Source organism: Leptodactylus fuscus, chromosome 1, assembly GCF_031893055.1.
Source record: "Leptodactylus fuscus isolate aLepFus1 chromosome 1, aLepFus1.hap2, whole genome shotgun sequence".
In the NCBI taxonomy this organism is placed as follows: domain Eukaryota; kingdom Metazoa; phylum Chordata; class Amphibia; order Anura; family Leptodactylidae; genus Leptodactylus; species Leptodactylus fuscus.
This window is the reverse complement of record NC_134265.1, coordinates 5,364,375-5,386,191: the sequence shown is the minus strand read 5'-3', so window position 1 is coordinate 5,386,191 and position 21,817 is coordinate 5,364,375. Positions and strand designations below refer to the sequence as shown.

Genomic DNA, 21,817 nt, shown 5'->3' with positions numbered 1-21,817 from the left:
TATTGAGGACATTGTCTTGCCATCTTTTCGGCCAGAGCCTAAGCACCCTTATGAGCACCTTCCACTGCCTGGATGTTGTTCTGGGCGGCCGGTTTTTCAGACTCTCACAGAACCTCTTTCGGCGCTGTGATGCTCTTTTTTGATCTTCTAGAGAGCTCTAGGAAGGGCTTGCCGCTTCCAGGGTGTCCATCTCTATATGGATTCGGTCTGTCTTTAGGAAGCCTTACGGCTAAAATGTAGTGATTCGCCCATCCGTGTAGCGGCTCACGCTACCAGGGCTGTCGGTGCCTTTAGGGCTGTTCGGCTTCAGGCTTCTGTTTTGCTGGTCTACAGAGCTGTTTCCTGGACTTCGGTTCACATTTTTTCACAAAATTTTTACCAGATCTTTTCTGTGTTTTCTGCCAATACCAGTTGGTCGGAGGGCTCTGCAAGTGGCAGTGTGCCAATTGTTCTCAGGACTGTCTGTTTCTCCCTCCCTTGGGGACTGCTGTTGGACGTCCCATGGTTACTGTGTCCCCAGTGAAATATTACGAGAAAAAGAGATTTTTGTGTACTCACCTGTAAAATCCTTTTCTCGTTGTTTCACTGGGGGACACAGGTCCCACCCGTTGTTATTTGTTATTTGACATACGGGGTTTTATTTCTTCACAAATTTAGGTTTGTGCTTGGTGGTTGGTTCCATATTCTTGTTTTTGAACTCTCTCCTACTGCTATAATACAAAACTAACTGAGTGCACAGTGGGAGGGTATAGCCTGTGTGGGCGGAGCCATCTATCTTCATTTTCCTAGTGTCTGCCTCCTAGTGACCAGGTCTATACCCAAGGTGCTGCGTCCCCCAGTGAAACAACAGATGAGTACACAAAAATCCCTTTATATGTAGTTACCAGTATATACACTATATATAGTAGCTGTATATATATATATATATATATATATATATATATATATATATATATATATATATATATAGTGTATGTACCAGTAGCTGTATGTATATATATGTGTGTATGTACCGGTAGCTGTATATTAGAGATGAGCGAACACTAAAATGTTCGAGGTTCGAAATTCGATTCGAACAGCCGCTCACTGTTCGTGTGTTCGAATGGGTTTCGAACCCCATTATAGTCTATGGGGAACATAAACTCGTTAAGGGGGAAACCCAAATTCGTGTCTGGAGGGTCACCAAGTCCACTATGACACCCCAGGAAATGATACCAACACCCTGGAATGACACTGGGACAGCAGGGGAAGCATGTCTGGGGGCATAAAAGTCACTTTATTTCATGGAAATCCCTGTCAGTTTGCGATTTTCGCAAGCTAACTTTTCCCCATAGAAATGCATTGGCCAGTGCTGATTGGCCAGAGTACGGAACTCGACCAATCAGCGCTGGCTCTGCTGGAGGAGGCGGAGTCTAAGATCGCTCCACACCAGTCTCCATTCAGGTCCGACCTTAGACTCCGCCTCCTCCGGCAGAGCCAGCGCTGATTGGCCGAAGGCTGGCCAATGCATTCCTATGCGAATGCAGACTTAGCAGTGCTGAGTCAGTTTTGCTCAACTACACATCTGATGCACACTCGGCACTGCTACATCAGATGTAGCAATCTGATGTAGCAGAGCCGAGGGTGCACTAGAACCCCTGTGCAAACTCAGTTCACGCTAATAGAATGCATTGGCCAGCGCTGATTGGCCAATGCATTCTATTAGCCCGATGAAGTAGAGCTGAATGTGTGTGTTAAGCACACACATTCAGCACTGCTTCATCACGCCAATACAATGCATTAGCCAGTGCTGATTGGCCAGAGTACGGAATTCGGCCAATCAGCGCTGGCTCTGCTGGAGGAGGCGGAGTCTAAGGTCGGACCTGAATGGAGACTGGTGTGGAGCGATCTTAGACTCCGCCTCCTCCAGCAGAGCCAGCGCTGATTGGCCGAATTCCGTACTCTGGCCAATCAGCGCTGGCCAATGCATTCTATTAGCCCGATGAAGTAGAGCTGAATGTGTGTGCTTAGCACACACATTCAGCTCTACTTCATCAGGCTAATAGAATGCATTGGCCAATCAGCGCTGGCCAATGCATTCTATTAGCTTGATGAAGCAGAGTGTGCACAAGGGTTCAAGCGCACCCTCGGCTCTGATGTAGCAGAGCCGAGGGTGCACAAGGGTTCAAGTGCACCCTCGGCTCTCCTACATCAGAGCCGAGGGTGCGCTTGAACCCTTGTGCAGCCTCAGCTCTGCTACATCAGAGCCGAGGGTGCGCTTGAACCCTTGTGCACACTCTGCTTCATCAAGCTAATAGAATGCATTGGCCAGCACTGATTGGCCAGAGTACGGAATTCGGCCAATCAGCGCTGGCCAATGCATCCCTATGGGAAAAAGTTTATCTCACAAAAATCACAATTACACACCCGATAGAGCCCCAAAAAGTTATTTTTAATAACATTCCCCCCTAAATAAAGGTTATCCCTAGCTATCCCTGCCTGTACAGCTATCCCTGTCTCATAGTCACAAAGTTCACATTCTCATATGACCCGGATTTGAAATCCACTATTCGTCTAAAATGGAGGTCACCTGATTTCTGCAGCCAATGGCTTTTTCCAATTTTTTTCAATGCCCCCAGTGTCGTAGTTCCTGTCCCACCTCCCCTGCGCTGTTATTGGTGCAAAAAAGGCGCCAGGGAAGGTGGGAGGGGAATCGAATTTTGGCGCACTTTACCACGCGGTGTTCGATTCGATTCGAACATGGCGAACACCCTGATATCCGATCGAACATGTGTTCGATAGAACACTGTTCGCTCATCTCTACTGTATATATATATATATATATATATATATATATATATATATATAAATATATATAGGTATATAGATATATAGTGTATGTACCGGTAGCTGTATGTATATATAGTGTATGTACCGGTAGCTGTATATCAAATCAAAAAAGCTTTATTGGCACATCCGAATAGATATTTGGCATTGCCAAAGCTAGTAAAGTGGGGGAGGGGGAGTTGGATTCGGGTGGGTGAGTGGTGGTATGGAGGGGTGGGGTGGTTTGGGGTATAACAGTCCGTGGAGTCTCATCTTCCTCTTAGTTGGTGACTGCTATATGGGGAGGTGGGGGTGGGGTGGGTGTATTGGGATAAATATAACAGTCCATGGAGTCTCATCTTCCTCTTATTTGGTGACAGCTGGACACTTATTGGGCGGCGATCTCCACAGTGGCCTCTTCTTCTCCCAGTAGGATGTAGAGTTTCCTCTTCTCGTCTGCAGATATGAAGTCTGGGATGTGGGCAGAGAGTCTTTGGTAGTAGACGGCCCTCACAGCTGAGTATTTGGTGCATATATATATAGTGTATGTACCGGCAGCTGTATATATATATATAGTGTATGTACCGGTAGCTGCATCTATCAATCTATCTATCTATATTTTATATACTGGTAGCTATATATATATATATATATATATATATATATATATATATATATATATATAGTGCTACAAGAAGTCCGTGGACCAACCATCACTAGTAGTGAAAGAAGCTGCAGAGGACGTCGGCGCCATCTTGTCATCGCTCCCTATATATGTCCTGTACCAGCCTAGGTCTGTCTCCCCGGGGTAGGGCGCTCGTTCTACATTACAGGTTAGTGGAGTAGAAGAGTCTGATACTGTGCAGAGGAGGAATGTGCCAGGTATCTTCACATACTAGAGCCTGATCCGGAAGCCCCCCTTATACTCCCTACTAATCCTATTTATTCCATGGGATTCCGTGTAGTGATTACATTGTCTCATCTTCTCTCCATTCAGGTTCCTACAATATAGAATCCTCTCAGTATCTTCTATATAAGAGAATATTCCTGAGTGATCCATCAAGGATGGAAAGAGACAGGAACAAGATGGCGGAAAGTCTATTAAATCTCACCCTAGAGATCATCTACCAGCTTACTGGAGAGGTGAGAGATTCTGATGATGTCATCATGACATCATTCTTATCTATAGTAATAACAGATGATATGACTGGAGAGGTGATGGACTCTGGACATGTATGTAGTGAGATTTATTAATGTGTCTCCCCATAACCAGGATTACACAGTAGTGAAGAAGACCTCTAGTGGGCGCTGTCAGGCTCCTGTGTATGATGGATATGGAGGAACCCTGAGCCCAATCCTGGGGCCTCCACCTCACCCCGTGATACAGGAGGAGATCAATGGACAGAAGATCCTAGAACTCACCCACAAGATGCTGGAGCTGCTGACTGGAGAGGTGACAGTGCTGGGAATGCTGGGACATTATACAGTAACTGGAGGGGTCGGGGTGATGACTGTATCATTGTGTTGTCAGGTTCCTATAAGGTGTCAGGATGTCGCTGTCTATTTCTCCATGGAGGAGTGGGAGTATTTAGAAGGACACAAGGATCTGTACAAGGAGGTGATGATGGAGGACCAGCAGCCCCTCACATCAGCAGGTAATAGACATGACTATATACACATGGACTTCCATTATTTGTATGTACAGAATGAATTCAGTCCCTGTCTGTCACTAATGTCTCTGGATCTGACTGTGCCGCATCCTGTACTCTCACCCTGCAACAGAAAATCCCGCCTGGCCAGTAAGGAACCTGATGGAGATTCATATGTCACTGTGTAATCCTCACCTTAGACCCCAATCACACTATGGAATCCGGACTAGAAAATCTGGTCTGTACATCAGTCACATTTCCCAGCCTGAACTCTGTCCACACACCAGGACTCCCCGTATCTTAGTGATCTATGACACTAGGAGTCCCTGCTTCCTTGTGACTCCACAGACCCTACTACATACTGTATGGGACAGCAGATCCGCGGTGAGTTCAGGCTGGGAAATCCAGCAGATGTGGTTTGTATTCTGTTGTGTGTATGGGGTGTAATACAGTAAGATTTATGGCATCCTACAGTATTATTCCACAGAAGTGGCCATAGTTAAGCAGTCATGGATTGTGTTCCTGTGGTTTGGGCTCTGAGACTTATTTCACTTTGGATTCTTAGAAGAGACGTCCAGATAAGACGATCTATATCAGGACAGGACAACTAGTAATGTAGTCAGAGGCCTGAACTTACTGGTATAAAATAAGGACCTTAATGTTAGGTCCTAAATGTGAGTTCCCTGTCGTCCGTACCAGCGGCACAATGTGGGGTATTTCTGCCCCTGTGTGCTGGTAGGACAGGCGGAATATTTAATTAGCCAATGAAATACATGGCTTGCCCTATAAGAGGGCACAAGAACCTCCCTCCTGCGTGTTTTTTTCTGTCTTGTGTCCCCTTTAGGGCTCAGTGAAGTCATTTACCTTCCTGGGCTTTTCTTCATTTTTTCCTCCGCTGTTTTAGCAGCTCCTCCTACAAGAAATCTTGTAGTTATCTCCTTTCCTATGAGGAGAGGATCAGATTATTAGGTCTGTTGACCGTCTCCCCCCCACCCCCCCATCCTCTCCTCCGCATTCCTTTCCTGCATCTACAGGCTTTCAAACTGCTGCAGCTCCCTCTGCGCTCCCCCTCCCCCTCTACCTGTAGCTTCTACAGGTAATGGCTGCTCCTGCTGATACGGCTCCCTGCACTACAGTTTGTTCAGTAGCAGCATCTGCTGGCCGCCGGGGGAGGGGAGGTTTTTTCCAGCCGTGCGGAACGTTTGCATAACTGTTCTGTTCGTCCCCGGCTGCAGGCAGAGGTGCGCACTTCCAGTCTGTAAACCAGAAGTGGTGTCTCGGAACTCTGGAGGTTCATATATACACAAGTGATATACATGATCAATATAAATATACAAAAGATTGCATATAGTTGTACCTACATGAACCCTCAGTATACGAAATTAATGCCATAAAAACCCATACCATGCATTAGACGCGCCCCGACATTCGTTTCGCCTTCTCTGGCCTCATCATATATATTATGTATATCACTTGTGTATATGTGCACTTTCCTACTTAGACTTCTAAACCTTTTTAACTATTGATTGTTTTGAACGCCATTTTCTCCACATGCATGGTCTTTTGGATGTGTTTTTCCTCCCTCCTCTTGTTGCTATGTGTTTCTGTGTTTTTAATCACTTCAATAACATTTTGATATATTTTTTCTACATTCTTTTGGTAGCCTCGCCTTATTTCGGCAATGTTTTTCTATTATTTGGATAACTATCTCTACATTGTGCCCTATATATTTTTGTGGATAAGATAAACTACTCTGGGTGCAGAAATTGTAATTTAGATTGTGTTGCATGTCCTTTATGTAATATGAGTAAGGTGATCTACCAGGGACAGGCAGGGCCGCCATCAGAACAGTACTGGTGCTATCAGAGGTCCGGTCACCACTCTAAGAAAAAAGGAAGCCGGTAACTTGCACTGGAAATGAATCTTATGTGATGTATCTCTATGTAAGTGCCACCATTCCGTTCCTTAGAGCTGTGACTAGGTGGGCCCGCTTCATTCACCCACCACCAGCACCAATACAGTGGCCTAGAGCAGTGGTGGCGTCTCCTGCCTGGCTTCATTACTATTCACTATTACTGACCTCCGTCTCAGCACAGTGAATACTAATGAAGTAGGCCGCGCTGCCGTCGTTTGCTGCTTGTGCCACTGACTTCACTTCTTCACTCGGTCTGAAGCATCTCAGGCAGCGGCAGCTCAGTGTGGAATATACTTATAAGGTTATGTTATTCAATAATAGTAACATCAGTTTTCTTCTTGTCAGATGACTGTACCAGGAGCTCAGAGGGACATCTGATATCTACAGATTATAAAGCAGAGGATCATGGTATCACACAAGATCCATATGAAGAACATGTCATTACCCCAGATATACCCTCAGCCCTTCAGGAGAAAGACCTTTCTTCTAATTCATCACTGTCTGTAAAGCAAAATAAAGGAATCAAAAGAGGTGTTATACATCAGAGAACTCACACAGGAGAGAAGCCATATTCATGCCCAGAATGTGGGAAATGTTTTACTCACAAATCACATCTTGTTCAACATCAAAAGACTCACACAAGGGAGAAGCCATTTTCATGCCCAGAATGTGAAAAATGTTTCACTCGGAAATCAAAGCTTGTTGAACATCAGAGAACTCACACAGGGGAGAAGCCATATTCATGCTCAGAATGTGGGAAATGTTTTATTAACAAATCACATCTTGTTGTCCATCAAAAGTGTCACACAGGTGAGAAGCCATTTTTATGCCCAGAATGTGGGAAATGTTTTACTCACAAATCACATCTTGTTAGCCATCAAAAGTCTCACACAGGTGAGAAGCCATTTTCATGCCCAGAATGTGGGAGATGTTTTAGTCAGAAATCAAATCTTGTTGAACATAAAAGAACTCACACAGGAGAGAAGCCATATTCATGCCCAGAATGTGAAAAATCTTTTACTCGGAAATCAAAACTTGTTGAACATCAGAGCATTCACACAGGGAAGAAGCCATTTTCATGCCCAGAATGTGAAAAATCTTTTACTCGGAAATCAAACCTTGTTGAACATCAGAGCATTCACACAGGGGAGAAGCCATATTCATGCTCAGAATGTGGGAAATGTTTTACTAACAAAGCAAATCTTGTTACTCATCATAAGTCTCACACAGGTGAGAAGCCATTTTCATGCCCAGAATGTGGGAAATGTTATATTCAGAAATCACTTCTTGTTGAACATCAAAAAACTCACACAGGGGAGAAGCCATATTCATGTCCAGAATGTGGGAAATGTTTTACTCAGATGAGACACCTTGTTGGACATCAGAGAATACACACAGGAGAGAAGCCATTTTCATGCTCAGAATGTGGGAAATGTTTTACTCACAAATCAATGCTTGTTGGACATCAGAGAATTCACACAGGGGAGAAGCCATTTTCATGCCCAGAATGTGGGAAATGTTTTAGTCATAGATCAAATCTTGTTCAACATATAAGAACTCACACAGGAGAGAAGCTATATTCATGCCCAGAATGTGAAAAATGTTTTACTTGGAAATCAAAGCTTGTTGAACATCAGAGAATTCACACAGGGGAGAAGCCATATTCATGACCAGAATGTGGGAAATGTTTTACTCAGAAATCACATGTTGTTGAACATATTCAAATAGAAAATATTTCCAACTGCACATCTCAGAACTCACACAGGAAAAGCAATTTTGTTTTCAGAATGGTCTATCCCCAATTCACATCTTAAAACTTACAAGTGCTCTCCAAGTACAGGAGCAACTTTTATTTTAAATTTTTTCGCAAAAACTCATTTTAATGACAATTAGAAAAAGAATAAAATACAACATTTAGACTGTAATCACACCTGTGACATAGTTTGATGCAGTTTTTCAGTAAATCCTGGATGGCTTTAGCTTCCCTTTATCCACACATAAAACATTACAGTCCTTTATTCTTGGCAAGGCCTGGGGTTACAAGAGGTATCTCTGCGGCCTATACTATTTATACATCTTTCCCATATCTCTCTAAACTACCATATACAGTGACACCTGTATATGTAAGATTGCAGTACAAAGGGGGCGGAGCTTGGCCGCGCTGTAAAATGGCCGCTTAATCCCGGAGCTCCGACACGAGCCCGCACTATACACTGGCATAAGGAGCCCATACACTCACCACCGCATCGCTCGCAGCACTGTAGCCTGCCGGAACCTCTTCGGCACCCGACATGAGCAGGAGGAAGTCGGGGAAACACGGCATTACGCCGATAGAAGACTTCATCTTACAGTCACCACGCGCCCCTGATGCGCAAGATGGCGCCGCTTCCCCTCACTCAAGAGGAGACACTATGCAACCACATCCCCAGACTTCACAACGGCTGCCGATGACACCTACGTCTGACTCGCATAGAAAGCACTAGAGGGAGTTAACCCTTTCACCGCTGTCATCTCCATCTGCAAAGGAACCTGTGAGTAAGAAGAGCCAGCAGGCTCCAGCTAGTAGAGATAACTCCAGCAGCACGTGTAACTCAGACAGTAGCTCTGTTATTACTGTGTATGAGCAGGAGACCTGTTTAACCTCTAATGGCCCGGCTTCAGAACGCTCTATACAAGTTATGCTGACCACTTTACAAGCTAATATCTGTGCCAACTTTAACTCTGCAAGAGCTAATCTGCAATCCACTATTGGTGACTTAGGTGACCGCACATCTCACCTGGAAAATAAAATGTCTGAAGTCGCACAGTCACATAATCAGCTAGTGTCTGCATTTAATGAGGCCGATGTGGAAATACAACGCCTGAGAGATAAGGTGACGGACCTGGAAGACAGGTCACGTCGTAACAACATAAAGATTAGAGGCGTAGCAGAAGATGTGGCACCTAATGATATCTCCAACTATCTGACAGCCATGTTTAAATCCCTATTGCCTACATCTTCTGATTTGGAACTTACTATTGATAGAGCACACCGCATACCAAAAGCTAGAAATGCGCCGGAAAACGCCCCCAGAGACATTCTCGCTAAAATTCACTTCTACTGTACAAAAGAAACTTTGCTACTGGAAGCTAGAAAGAAAGGCTCATTACCTAATCCATACTCTAATATCAAGCTGTTTCCTGACCTGTCTGCAGCAACGTTACAAGCTCGCAGGGCATTTAACCAAGTCACAGCAACTCTATGCACTAACAACATTAAATACAAGTAGGGCTTTCCAACCAAATTGATTGTCACTAAAGATGGCTCCACCTTCGTAATTAACAACCCAGAAAAAGGCTTGCTACTTCTTGATAACTGGCGACTTCCTACAAACGCATCTCCCCCGACTCTCTCTCCACAACATCATCCATCCTCTCCGGCCTTAACCCTATAGAGACACAGCTCAAAAGTGACTTGAGGACCAGGCCTCTTTTTTCAAAACTGACATGTGTCACTTTAAATGGCAATAACTTTGAGACGCTTTAACTTACACAAGTGATTCTGAGATTGTTTTTTCGTAACACATTGTACTTCATGTCAGTAGTAAATTTTTGTCAATATGTTTTGTCTTTCATTATGAAAAAATAGGAAATTTGGTGAAAATTTTGAAAAAAATGCAGTTTTCAAACTTTGAAATTGCAAGCCTTTCAAATAGAAATCCATACTACCCAAATTCTTTCATAAATATAATTAACCATGTCTCTGATTTATGTAGCAATCAAATTTTAATCACCCTTTCATTTTTTTCAGATATTATAAGGCTTACAAGTCAAGCAGTAATTTTCCAAATTTTCAAGAAAATTTCCAAAACACATTTTTCAAGGGACCAGTTCAGTTCTGAAGGGTACTTGAAAGGCCTCTCTAATAAAACCCCCCGAAAGTCACTCCATTCTAAAAACTGCACTCTTGAAAGAATCCAAAACAGCAGTTAGAAAGTTTCTTAACCCTTTCAGCATTTCACAACAATTACAACAAAATGGAGGTCAAATTTACATTTTTCAATTTCTGTCACTAATATATTCATTTAGCCCTAGAATTTACACATTTACTAAGGGTTAAAGGAGAAACTGCACCCCACATTTTGTTACACAATTTCTCCCGAACACGATAATACCCCATATGTGCTGGTACCCTAATGTACGGGCACGCGGTCGCTCTCAGAGCGGATGGAGCGCTAATTGGATTTCGTAGGCCAGATTTTGGAACAATACTTTTCAGGCACCATGTCCCGTTTGCAGAGCTCCCAAGGTGCCAAAACAGTGGAAACCCCCAAATGTGACCCCATTTTGGAAACTATACCCCTCAAAGAATTTACTAAGGGGTATAGTGAGCACTTTGACCCTACAGGAGTGTAACAGAATTGGCCCAACAAAAGGAAAAGTGACATTTTTTGCTATAAAATGTTGCTTTAACCCCAAATTTTGCATTTCCACAAGGGGTTAAAAGAGAAAATGCACCCCAAAAATTGTCAAGCATTTTCTCCCAACTACAGAAATGCCCCTTATGTGGCTGTAAAGTGATGTATGGGCACACTGTAAGGTCCAGAACGGAAGGATCGCTATTGGGATTTTAGAGGGCAAATTTAGCTGAAATCTGTTTCAGGCACCATGTTGCATTTGGAGAGCCCCTGAAGTGCTAGAACAGTGGAACCCCCCTCCCCAAATGACCCCATTTTGAAAACTAGACCCCTCAAGGAATTTATCAAGGGGTTTAGTGAGCACTTGGACCCTACAGGTGTTTCACAGATTTTTTTTTACCATTGAGATGTGAAAATGAAAAATTACTTTTTTCCAATAAATCGTCCATTTAGCGCCATATTTTTAATTTTTACAAGTAGTTAGAGAATTAAAAGCCCCCCAGTTTGTCACACAATGTCTCCTGAACACGGCAATACCCCATATGTGGCCATAATCTGCTGTATGGGAACATGGCGGGGCTCAGAATGGAAAGAGGGCTATTTGGCTTTTGAGGGCAGTTTTCTGGTGCCATGTCGCATTTGCAGAGCCCCTAAAGTACCAATACAATGGAAACCCCTCAAAAGTGACCCCATTTTAGAAACTACACCTGTCAAGGAATGAATAAAGGGGTATTATCATTTTGAGCCTAAAAATGCTTCCCAAAAATTAATGTACAAAATGAAAATTTTAATTTTTAAAGAAATCTGCCATTTCGGTGCCCAATACGTTGCACCCACTTCGTGTTGTCAGAGACCTGCACTAAAACTATTAAGTGGGCCATCCTGAGGGGCAAAAAATTATATATGTAGGTATAAACTGCTGCTTGGGCACATAGCAGGGCTCAGAAGGGAAGGAGAACTGCGCTTTTTAGCTTTTGGGGTACAGATTTAGAGGGACTTTCTGGGTGCCATGATGTTTTTGCAGAGCCCTGGAGGTGCCAGTGAACTGGAATTCCCCAAGAAGTGACCCCATTCTGTAAGGGCAATTTTAGGGTCTCTGCAAAAGTGTCATGGCATCCAAAAAAAAAAACAAACAAACTGTCTAAGTCTGTGCTACAAAAACCCAATAACCCTTCTTCCCTTCTGTGTCTGGCTGTGCCCTAATATCAATTTATACCCACATATGACATTACGTGCATTATCCGGGGTACACCAGTATCATACATGTGTCATATATGTGGCATAAAATGCAGTTTGGGCGCACAGCAGGGCGCAGAAGGGAAGGAGCGCGATGCGGCTTTTGGAGCGCAGATTCAGATGTTTGGTATCTGGACGCCATGTCATGTTTGTAGAGCCTGTAGGGTACCAGAAAAGTGGATTCCCCAAAGGTGTGACCCCAGTTTGAAAACTGCACCCCTCAAAGAATTTATCAGGGGGTGTAGTATTAGTATCCCAGACGTGACTGCACAGCGGATGGCGAAGAGTGAATATATAAGCTGTGCGGAGGACATTGCAAACACCAAATTTCCTACTAGGTCCCAGTAGCTCCTATAATTGGGGGAGTCACTCTGGGGGTCACTTTGGGGGTCACTTCTGGTATATTTTCCCTCGTAAGCTCTAAATCTGGGGTGTCCCCTGATATTCGCTCGCACAGCTTATATATTCCCTTCCTGACGCCGCCAGTTGTATTCTAATGATTTGGCGATTTTTGCGGGTTTTTATTCTTGCATTACTAGATGCTATATTTTCTTTACTTTTCTGGTGACGCAGCCATATAAGGGCTTGTTGTTTGCGGGATGAGATGTATTTTGTAATGACACCATTTTTGGGTGCCTACAACTTACTGAATACATTTTATTAACTCTTTTTTTGCTGGATTTAAATAAAAAAAATCAATTCCGGTATTGCGTTTTACCTTGTAAATTTTTCGCCATGCAGCGTACAGTATAAGTAACATATTATCTTTATTCTGTGGGTCGGTACGGTTACGGCGATACCTCATTTATATTATTTTTTTATGCGTAACTAATTCTGCAGAACAAAAACACATTTGGAGACATAAATCAATGTTTTTTGCATCGCCATCTTCTGAGAGGTGTAACATTTTTATTTTTTGGTTGACAGTGTTGGTTGGGGGCTTATTTTTTGCGGGACAATGTGTGCTTTTTATTGGTACTGTTGTGAGGTGCATTTGACTTTTTGATCACTTTTTATAGCACATTCTGTAAGGTGAGATGGCGAAAAATCACTACTTCCGGCGGGTTTTTTCCGTTTTTTTTTCCGTCATTCACCGTGTACATTAAATATTGTTTCAGTTTTATTGTACAGATTGTTACGGACACGGCGATACCAAATATGTATTGTTTTTATTAATTTTTAGTTTTTTTTTTTTATAATTCATTTTCTATAGAAAAAAAGGGTTTTTGGGGCTTGATAACTTTATTAATTGTTTCAAAACACTTTTTTTTTTTTTCCACTTTTTTTTTTTTAACTTTTTCATGTGTTTTTCATGAGTGAAGCTTGCATCACTGATCCTGTTTACAGAGTGAGTCACAGGCTTCAGTAAGAGCCTGCACGATATCACTCTGTAAACAGGAAGTGAAGCTCGGCTCGTGCAGACGGACGGGACAGCTTATCTTCAGGAGATCCCGCACAGGATAAGAAAGGTAAGTGGGACTCAGGACTGCCAGGGGTGACTAATCAGACCCCTGGCTACATGGTAGGGATACCAGCACCCCCCGATCTCGCAGCGGGGGGTGCCGGGGATCCCTACAAGATCGGGCAACCCGTTGTTTGCCGTGATCATGTTTGGTCACGGCAATCAACGGGTTAAAACCCAAAATCAGCACTCATGTCTGATGGAGGGGGATGGAGCAGGATGTTAGGTGTCAGATACAACTAACACCTGCTCCAAGAACACCCGCGCTGCGGGGATTGTTTACATCCATGTGGTACTATTACCACATCGGTCGTGAAGCACTAGACATCCATGTGGTAATAGTACCACATGGGTCGGGAAGGGGTTAATTACCGAGGACTGGAAAATTGTTGGAAAACACGGCAATCACTCCTAACTATGCAAAACTCCTTATGCTGGTTCTTTAACCTACGGTTCAGGCCCTCACGGGCTTTATGCTAAATGGGCTCTACTTACTGGAGCCTTACCTCCGTTTATTCTTTGCAATGCTAAGTACTTTACTGGCATCGGTTATTTTTTTCCTTGTTTATTCTTGTTATGTATGTTTTGCTTATGTTTTTGTTTTATGTTCATGTAGTACCTTCTTATACACCCTGATGGACAGCCTCATGCCTCTAACCGATCCGGACCCAAATCCCGCTGTGTACCTCCCTACTTCACGTAGTATAGTGAGTACAAAACTTACACGCACATATAGACACCCAATAGTTTACATATCAACACAACCCCTCTACAAAAATGGATTTAACTATTTCTTCCATAAATTCTAAAGGACTTAACAGTCCTTACAAACGCCATTTACTATGGAAAGAAGCCCTAGCTCTCAAGTGCGACGTACTGTTCACACAGGAGACGCACTTCTCGATTACTAAAACCCCTAAAATAACTCACCCTAAATTCCCACATGTTTACTTGTCCTCAACTGATACAAAAAAGAAAGGAGTTCTGATAGCCATTGCTAACTCAGTGGTATTCACACTTGAACAAATCATTACTGACACACAGGGACGCTTCATTTTTATAATCTGTCACATTAATAATACTCAGTACACTTTAGCCAACATCTATGCCCCAAATACGAAACAAAATGAATTTCTAGCAAAAATTTATGCAAAATTGCGGAAAAAAGCAAAAGGCATAGTAATAATAGGTGGTGATTTAAACGATATTATTAGAGATGAGCGAACAGTGTTCTATGGAACTCATGTTCGATCGGATATTAGGCTGTTCGGCATGTTCGAATCGAATCGAACACCGCGTGGTAAAGTGCGCCATTACTCGATTCCCCTCCCACCTTCCCTGGCGCCTTTTTTGCTCCAATAACAGCGCAGGGTAGGTGGGACAGGAACTACGACACCGGTGACGTTGAAAAAAGTAGGCAAAACCCATTGGCTGCCGAAAACATGTGACCTCTAATTTAAAAGAACAGCGCCGCCCAGCTTCGCGTCATTCTGAGCTTGCAATTCACCGAGGACGGAGGTTTCCGTCCAGTTAGCTAGGGCTTAGATTCTGGGTAGGCAGGGACAGGCTAGGATAGGAAGGAGAAGACAACCAACAGCTCTTGTAAGAGCTAAATTCCAGGGAGAAGCTTGTCAGTGTAACGTGGCACTGACGGGCTCAATCGCCGCAACCCAGCTTTCCCAGGATCCTGAATGGAATACACTGTCAGTGTATTCCCGTATACCCGATATATACCCCGATACCCGTTCCAACGGTGTGCCCCCCCACCTTCACCCCAGAAATACCCTGCAAGTCCCCTAGCAATAGAATTGGGGCTATATACACCCACAATTTTTACTACTGGTATACAGTGCCATTGTCTGACTGGGAATTCAAAGAATATATTGGGAATACAAATACCCTCATTTCTTGCTACTGCCATATAGTGCCAGTTTCTGACTGGTAATTCAAAGAATATATTGGGGTTACGTGCACCCACAATTTTTACTACTGGTATACAGTGCCATTGTCTGACTGGGAATTCAAAGAGTATATTGGGAATACAAATACCCTCATTTCTTGCTACTGCCATATAGTGCCAGTTTCTGACTGGGAATTCAAAGAATATATTGGGGTTACGTGCACCCACAATTTTTACTACTGGTATACAGTGCCATTGTCTGACTGGGAATTCAAAGAATATATTGGGGTTATAAATACCCTCATTTCTTGCTACTGCCATATAGTGCCAGTTTCTGACTGGTAATTCAAAGAATATATTGGGGTTACGTGCACCCACAATTTTTACTACTGGTATACAGTGCCATTGTCTGACTGGGAATTCAAAGAATATATTGGGAATACAAATACCCTCATTTCTTGCTACTGCCATATAGTGCCAGTTTCTGACTGGGAATTCAAAGAATATATTGGGGTTACGTGCACCCACAATTTTTACTACTGGTATACAGTGCCATTGTCTGACTGGGAATTCAAAGAATATATTGGGGTTATAAATACCCTCATTTCTTGCTACTGCCATATAGTGCCAGTTTCTGACTGGTAATTCAAAGAATATATTGGGGTTACGTGCACCCACAATTTTTACTACTGGTATACAGTGCCATTGTCTGACTGGGAATTCAAAGAGTATATTGGGCATACAAATACCCTCATTTCTTGCTACTGCCATATAGTGCCAGTTTCTGACTGGTAATTCAAAGAATATATTGGGGTTACGTGCACCCACAATTTTTACTACTGGTATACAGTGCCATTGTCTGACTGGGAATTCAAAGAATATATTGGGGTTATAAATACCCTCATTTCTTGCTACTGCCATATAGTGCCAGTTTCTGACTGGTAATTCAAAGAATATATTGGGGTTACGTGCACCCACAATTTTTACTACTGGTATACAGTGCCATTGTCTGACTGGGAATTCAAAGAGTATATTGGGAATACAAATACCCTCATTTCTTGCTACTGCCATATAGTGCCAGTGTCTGACTGGGAATTCAAAGAATATATTGGGGTTACGTGCACCCACAATTTTTACTACTGGTATACAGTGCCATTGTCTGACTGGGAATTCAAAGAATATATTGGGGTTATAAATACCCTCATTTCTTGCTACTGCCATATAGTGCCAGTTTCTGACTGGTAATTCAAAGAATATATTGGGGTTACGTGCACCCACAATTTTTACTACTGGTATACAGTGCCATTGTCTGACTGGGAATTCAAAGAGTATATTGGGAATACAAATACCCTCATTTCTTGCTACTGCCATATAGTGCCAGTTTCTGACTGGTAATTCAAAGAATATATTGGGGTTACGTGCACCCACAATTTTTACTACTGGTATACAGTGCCATTGTCTGACTGGGAATTCAAAGAGTATATTGGGAATACAAATACCCTCATTTCTTGCTACTGCCATATAGTGCCAGTGTCTGACTGGGAATTCAAAGAATATATTGGGGTTACGTGCACCCACAATTTTTACTACTGGTATACAGTGCCATTGTCTGACTGGGAATTCAAAGAATATATTGGGGTTATAAATACCCTCATTTCTTGCTACTGCCATATAGTGCCAGTTTCTGACTGGTAATTCAAAGAATATATTGGGGTTACGTGCACCCACAATTTTTACTACTGGTATACAGTGCCATTGTCTGACTGGGAATTCAAAGAATATATTGGGAATACAAATACCCTCATTTCTTGCTACTGCCATATAGTGCCAGTTTCTGACTGGGAATTCAAAGAATATATTGGGGTTACGTGCACCCACAATTTTTACTACTGGTATACAGTGCCATTGTCTGACTGGGAATTCAAAGAGTATATTGGGAATACAAATACCCTCATTTCTTGCTACTGCCATATAGTGCCAGTTTCTGACTGGTAATTCAAAGAATATATTGGGGTTACGTGCACCCACAATTTTTACTACTGGTATACAGTGCCATTGTCTGACTGGGAATTCAAAGAATATATTGGGGTTATAAATACCCTCATTTCTTGCTACTGCCATATAGTGCCAGTTTCTGACTGGTAATTCAAAGAATATATTGGGGTTACGTGCACCCACAATTTTTACTACTGGTATACAGTGCCATTGTCTGACTGGGAATTCAAAGAATATATTGGGAATACAAATACCCTCATTTCTTGCTACTGCCATATAGTGCCAGTTTCTGACTGGGAATTCAAAGAATATATTGGGGTTACGTGCACCCACAATTTTTACTACTGGTATACAGTGCCATTGTCTGACTGGGAATTCAAAGAATATATTGGGGTTATAAATACCCTCATTTCTTGCTACTGCCATATAGTGCCAGTTTCTGACTGGTAATTCAAAGAATATATTGGGGTTACGTGCACCCACAATTTTTACTACTGGTATACAGTGCCATTGTCTGACTGGGAATTCAAAGAGTATATTGGGAATACAAATACCCTCATTTCTTGCTACTGCCATATAGTGCCAGTTTCTGACTGGGAATTCAAAGAATATATTGGGGTTACGTGCACCCACAATTTTTACTACTGGTATACAGTGCCATTGTCTGACTGGGAATTCAAAGAATATATTGGGGTTATAAATACCCTCATTTCTTGCTACTGCCATATAGTGCCAGTTTCTGACTGGTAATTCAAAGAATATATTGGGGTTACGTGCACCCACAATTTTTACTACTGGTATACAGTGCCATTGTCTGACTGGGAATTCAAAGAGTATATTGGGAATACAAATACCCTCATTTCTTGCTACTGCCATATAGTGCCAGTGTCTGACTGGGAATTCAAAGAATATATTGGGGTTACGTGCACCCACAATTTTTACTACTGGTATACAGTGCCATTGTCTGACTGGGAATTCAAAGAGTATATTGGGAATACAAATACCCTCATTTCTTGCTACTGCCATATAGTGCCAGTGTCTGACTGGGAATTCAAAGAATATATTGGGGTTACGTGCACCCACAATTTTTACTACTGGTATACAGTGCCAATTTCTAACTAGGAATTCAAAATGCGCAAGGCTCCCGGAAAGGGACGTGGACGAGGCCGTGGGCGAGGTCGGGGGAATGGTTCTGGGGAGCAAGGTAGCAGTGAAGCCACAGGGCGTCCCGTGCCTACTCCTGTGGGGCAGCAAGCATTGCGCCACTCCACAGTGCCAGGGTTGCTTGCCACATTAACTAAACTGCAGGGTACAAACCTTAGTAGGCCCGAGAACCAGGAACAGGTCTTGCAATGGCTGTCAGAGAACGCTTACAGCACATTGTCCAGCAGCCAGTCAGACTCTGCCTCCTCTCCTCCTATTACCCAACAGTCTTGTCTTCCTTCCTCCCAAAATTCCGAAGCTTTACAGAACAATAACCCAAACTGTCCCTGCTCCCCAGAGCTGTTCTCCGCTCCTTTCATTGTCCCTCAACCTGCCTCTCCACGTCACGATTCCACGAACCTAACAGAGGAGCATCTGTGTCCAGATGCTCAAACACTAGAGTCTCCTCCATCTCCGTTCGATTTGGTGGTGGATGACCAGCAACCCACCCTCATCGACGATGATGTGACGCAGTTGCCGTCAGGGCATCCAGTTGACTGGCGCATTGTGCGGGAGGAGGAGATGAGACAGGAGTTGGAAGAGGAAGTGGTGGATGATGAGGACACTGACCCGACCTGGACAGGGGGGATGTCAAGCGGGGAAAGTAGTGTGGATGTTGAGGCAGGTGCAGCACCAAAAAGGGTAGCTAGAGGCAGAGGCAGAGGTCAGCAGCTTAGGCGAAGCCAGGCCACACCCGGAATCTCCCAAGATGTTCCAGTTCGTACCCAGCCCCGAAAAACTCCCACCTCGAGGGCACGTTTCTCGAAGGTGTGGAGTTTTTTCAAGGAATGCGCCGAGGACAGATATAGTGTTGTCTGCACAATTTGCCTCTCGAAATTGATTAGGGGCTCTGAGAAGAGCAACCTGTCCACCACTTCAATGCGCCGTCATTTGGAATCCAAGCACTGGAATCAGTGGCAGGCAGCAACGGCAGGACAAAGGCCGCCTGCCGTTCACGCCACTGCCACTGCCTCTGCCTCTGCCTCTGCCACTGCCACTGCTGACTGTGCTGGCGATGCACTCCAGAGGACGAGCCAGGACACCACTTCATCTGCCTCCGCCACTTTGTTGACTTCTACCTCATCCTCCCCTGGTCCTGTCTTATCTCCTTCTCCTGCACCATCAAAGGCACCATCAGGCGTTTCTTTACAACAACCCACCATCTCTCAGACATTGGAGCGGCGGCAGAAATACACTGCTAACCACCCACACGCGCAAGCCTTGAACGCCAACATCGCTAAACTGCTGGCCCAGGAGATGTTGGCGTTCCGGCTTGTTGAAACTCCCGCCTTCCTGGACCTGATGGCAACTGCGGCACCTCGCTATGCCGTCCCTAGCCGTCACTACTTCTCCCGGTGTGCCGTCCCCGCCTTGCACCAGCACGTGTCACTCAACATCAGGCGGGCCCTTAGTTCCGCGCTTTGCACAAAGGTCCACTTGACCACCGACGCGTGGACAAGTGCATGCGGACAGGGACGCTACATTTCACTGACGGCACACTGGGTAAATGTAGTTGAGGCTGGGACTGCTTCCCAAACTGGCCCGGTGTACCTCGTCTCCCCGCCTAACATTCCTGGCAGGGACACGAGAAGAACACCCCCCTCCTCCTCCTCCTCTACCGCCTCCTCCTCCGCCTCCTCCTCCGCCACCGCCTCCTCCTCCGCTGTTAGATTGACCCCAGCTACGAGTTGGAAACGTTGCAGCACTGGCGTTGGTAGACGTCAGCAGGCTGTGCTGAAGCTGATCAGCTTGGGGGACAGACAGCACACTGCCTCCGAGGTGAGGGATGCCCTCCTCGATGAGACGGCAATATGGTTTGAGCCGCTGCACCTGGGCCCAGGCATGGTCGTTTGTGATAACGGCCGGAACCTGGTAGCAGCTCTGGAGCTTGCCGGACTCCAACATGTTCCATGCCTGGCCCACGTCTTCAACCTAGTGGTGCAACGTTTCCTAAAGAGCTACCCCAATGTTCCAGAGCTACTGGTGAAAGTGCGGCGCATGTGCGCCCACTTTCGCAAGTCGACAGTAGCCGCTGCTAGCTTAAAATCTCTCCAGCAACGCCTGCATGTGCCACAACACCGGCTTTTGTGCGACGTCCCCACACGCTGGAACTCAACGTTTCAGATGTTGAATAGAGTGGTTGAGCAGCAGAGACCTTTGATGGAATACCAGCTACAAAACCCTAGGGTGCCACAAAGTCAGCTGCCTCAGTTTCACATCCATGAGTGGCCATGGATGAGAGACCTTTGTGACATCCTACGGGTCTTTGAGGAGTCCACAAGGAGGGTGAGCTCTGAGGATGCGATGGTGAGCCTTACAATCCCGCTCTTGTGTGTTCTGAGAGAATCCCTGATTGACATCAGGGATAACTCAGATCACACAGAGGAGTTAGGGATAGCATCCGATCCGTCACAGCTGGAGAGTAGGTCCACACATCTGTCCGCTTCACTGCGTTTAATGGAGGAGGAGGAGGAGGAGGAGGAGGAGGAAGAAGAGTTGTCCGATGATGTGATGGTGATACAGGAGGCTTCCGGGCAACTTCGAATCGTCCCATTGTTGCAGCGCGGATGGGTAGACATGGAGGATGAGGAGGAAATGGAGATTGAACTTTCCGGTGGGGCCAGAGGAGTCATGCCAACTAACACTGTGGCAGACATGGCTGAGTTCATGTTGGGGTGCTTTACAACCGACAAGCGTATTGTCAAAATCATGGAGGACAACCAGTACTGGATCTTTGCTATCCTTGACCCCCGGTATAAAAACAACATCTCGTCTTTTATTCCGGTAGAGGGGAGGGCCAATCGCATCAATGCTTGCCACAGGCAATTGGTGCAGAATATGATGGAGATGTTTCCAGCATGTGACAGTGGCGGCAGGGAGGGCAGTTCCTCCAGTAGGCAACCAAGTTCTCACCGGTCCACACAAACGAGGGGCACACTGTCTAAGGTCTGGGACACCTTGATGGCACCCCCTCGCCAAAGTGCCGCCACGGAGGGTCCTAGTGTCACCAGGCGTGAGAAGTATAGGCGCATGTTGCGGGAATACCTTTCCGACCACAGCCCTGTCCTCTCCGACCCCTCTGCGCCCTACACGTATTGGGTGTCGAAGTTGGACCTGTGGCTTGAACTTGCCCTATATGCCTTGGAGGTGCTGTCCTGTCCTGCCGCCAGCGTCCTATCTGAGAGGGTGTTCAGTGCAGCCGGTGGCATCATCACTGACAAGCGCACCCGTCTGTCAGCTGAGAGTGCCGACCGG

The 21,817-nt window shown here is 44.7% G+C and overlaps 1 pseudogene; it reads left to right on the top strand.

Annotated features, from left to right (window-relative positions):
• LOC142189611 (uncharacterized) overlaps positions 1-8,685 on the top strand; it is a 282,275-nt pseudogene extending 273,590 nt beyond the window's left edge.
• Positions 8,686-21,817: the final 13,132 nt, after the last annotated feature.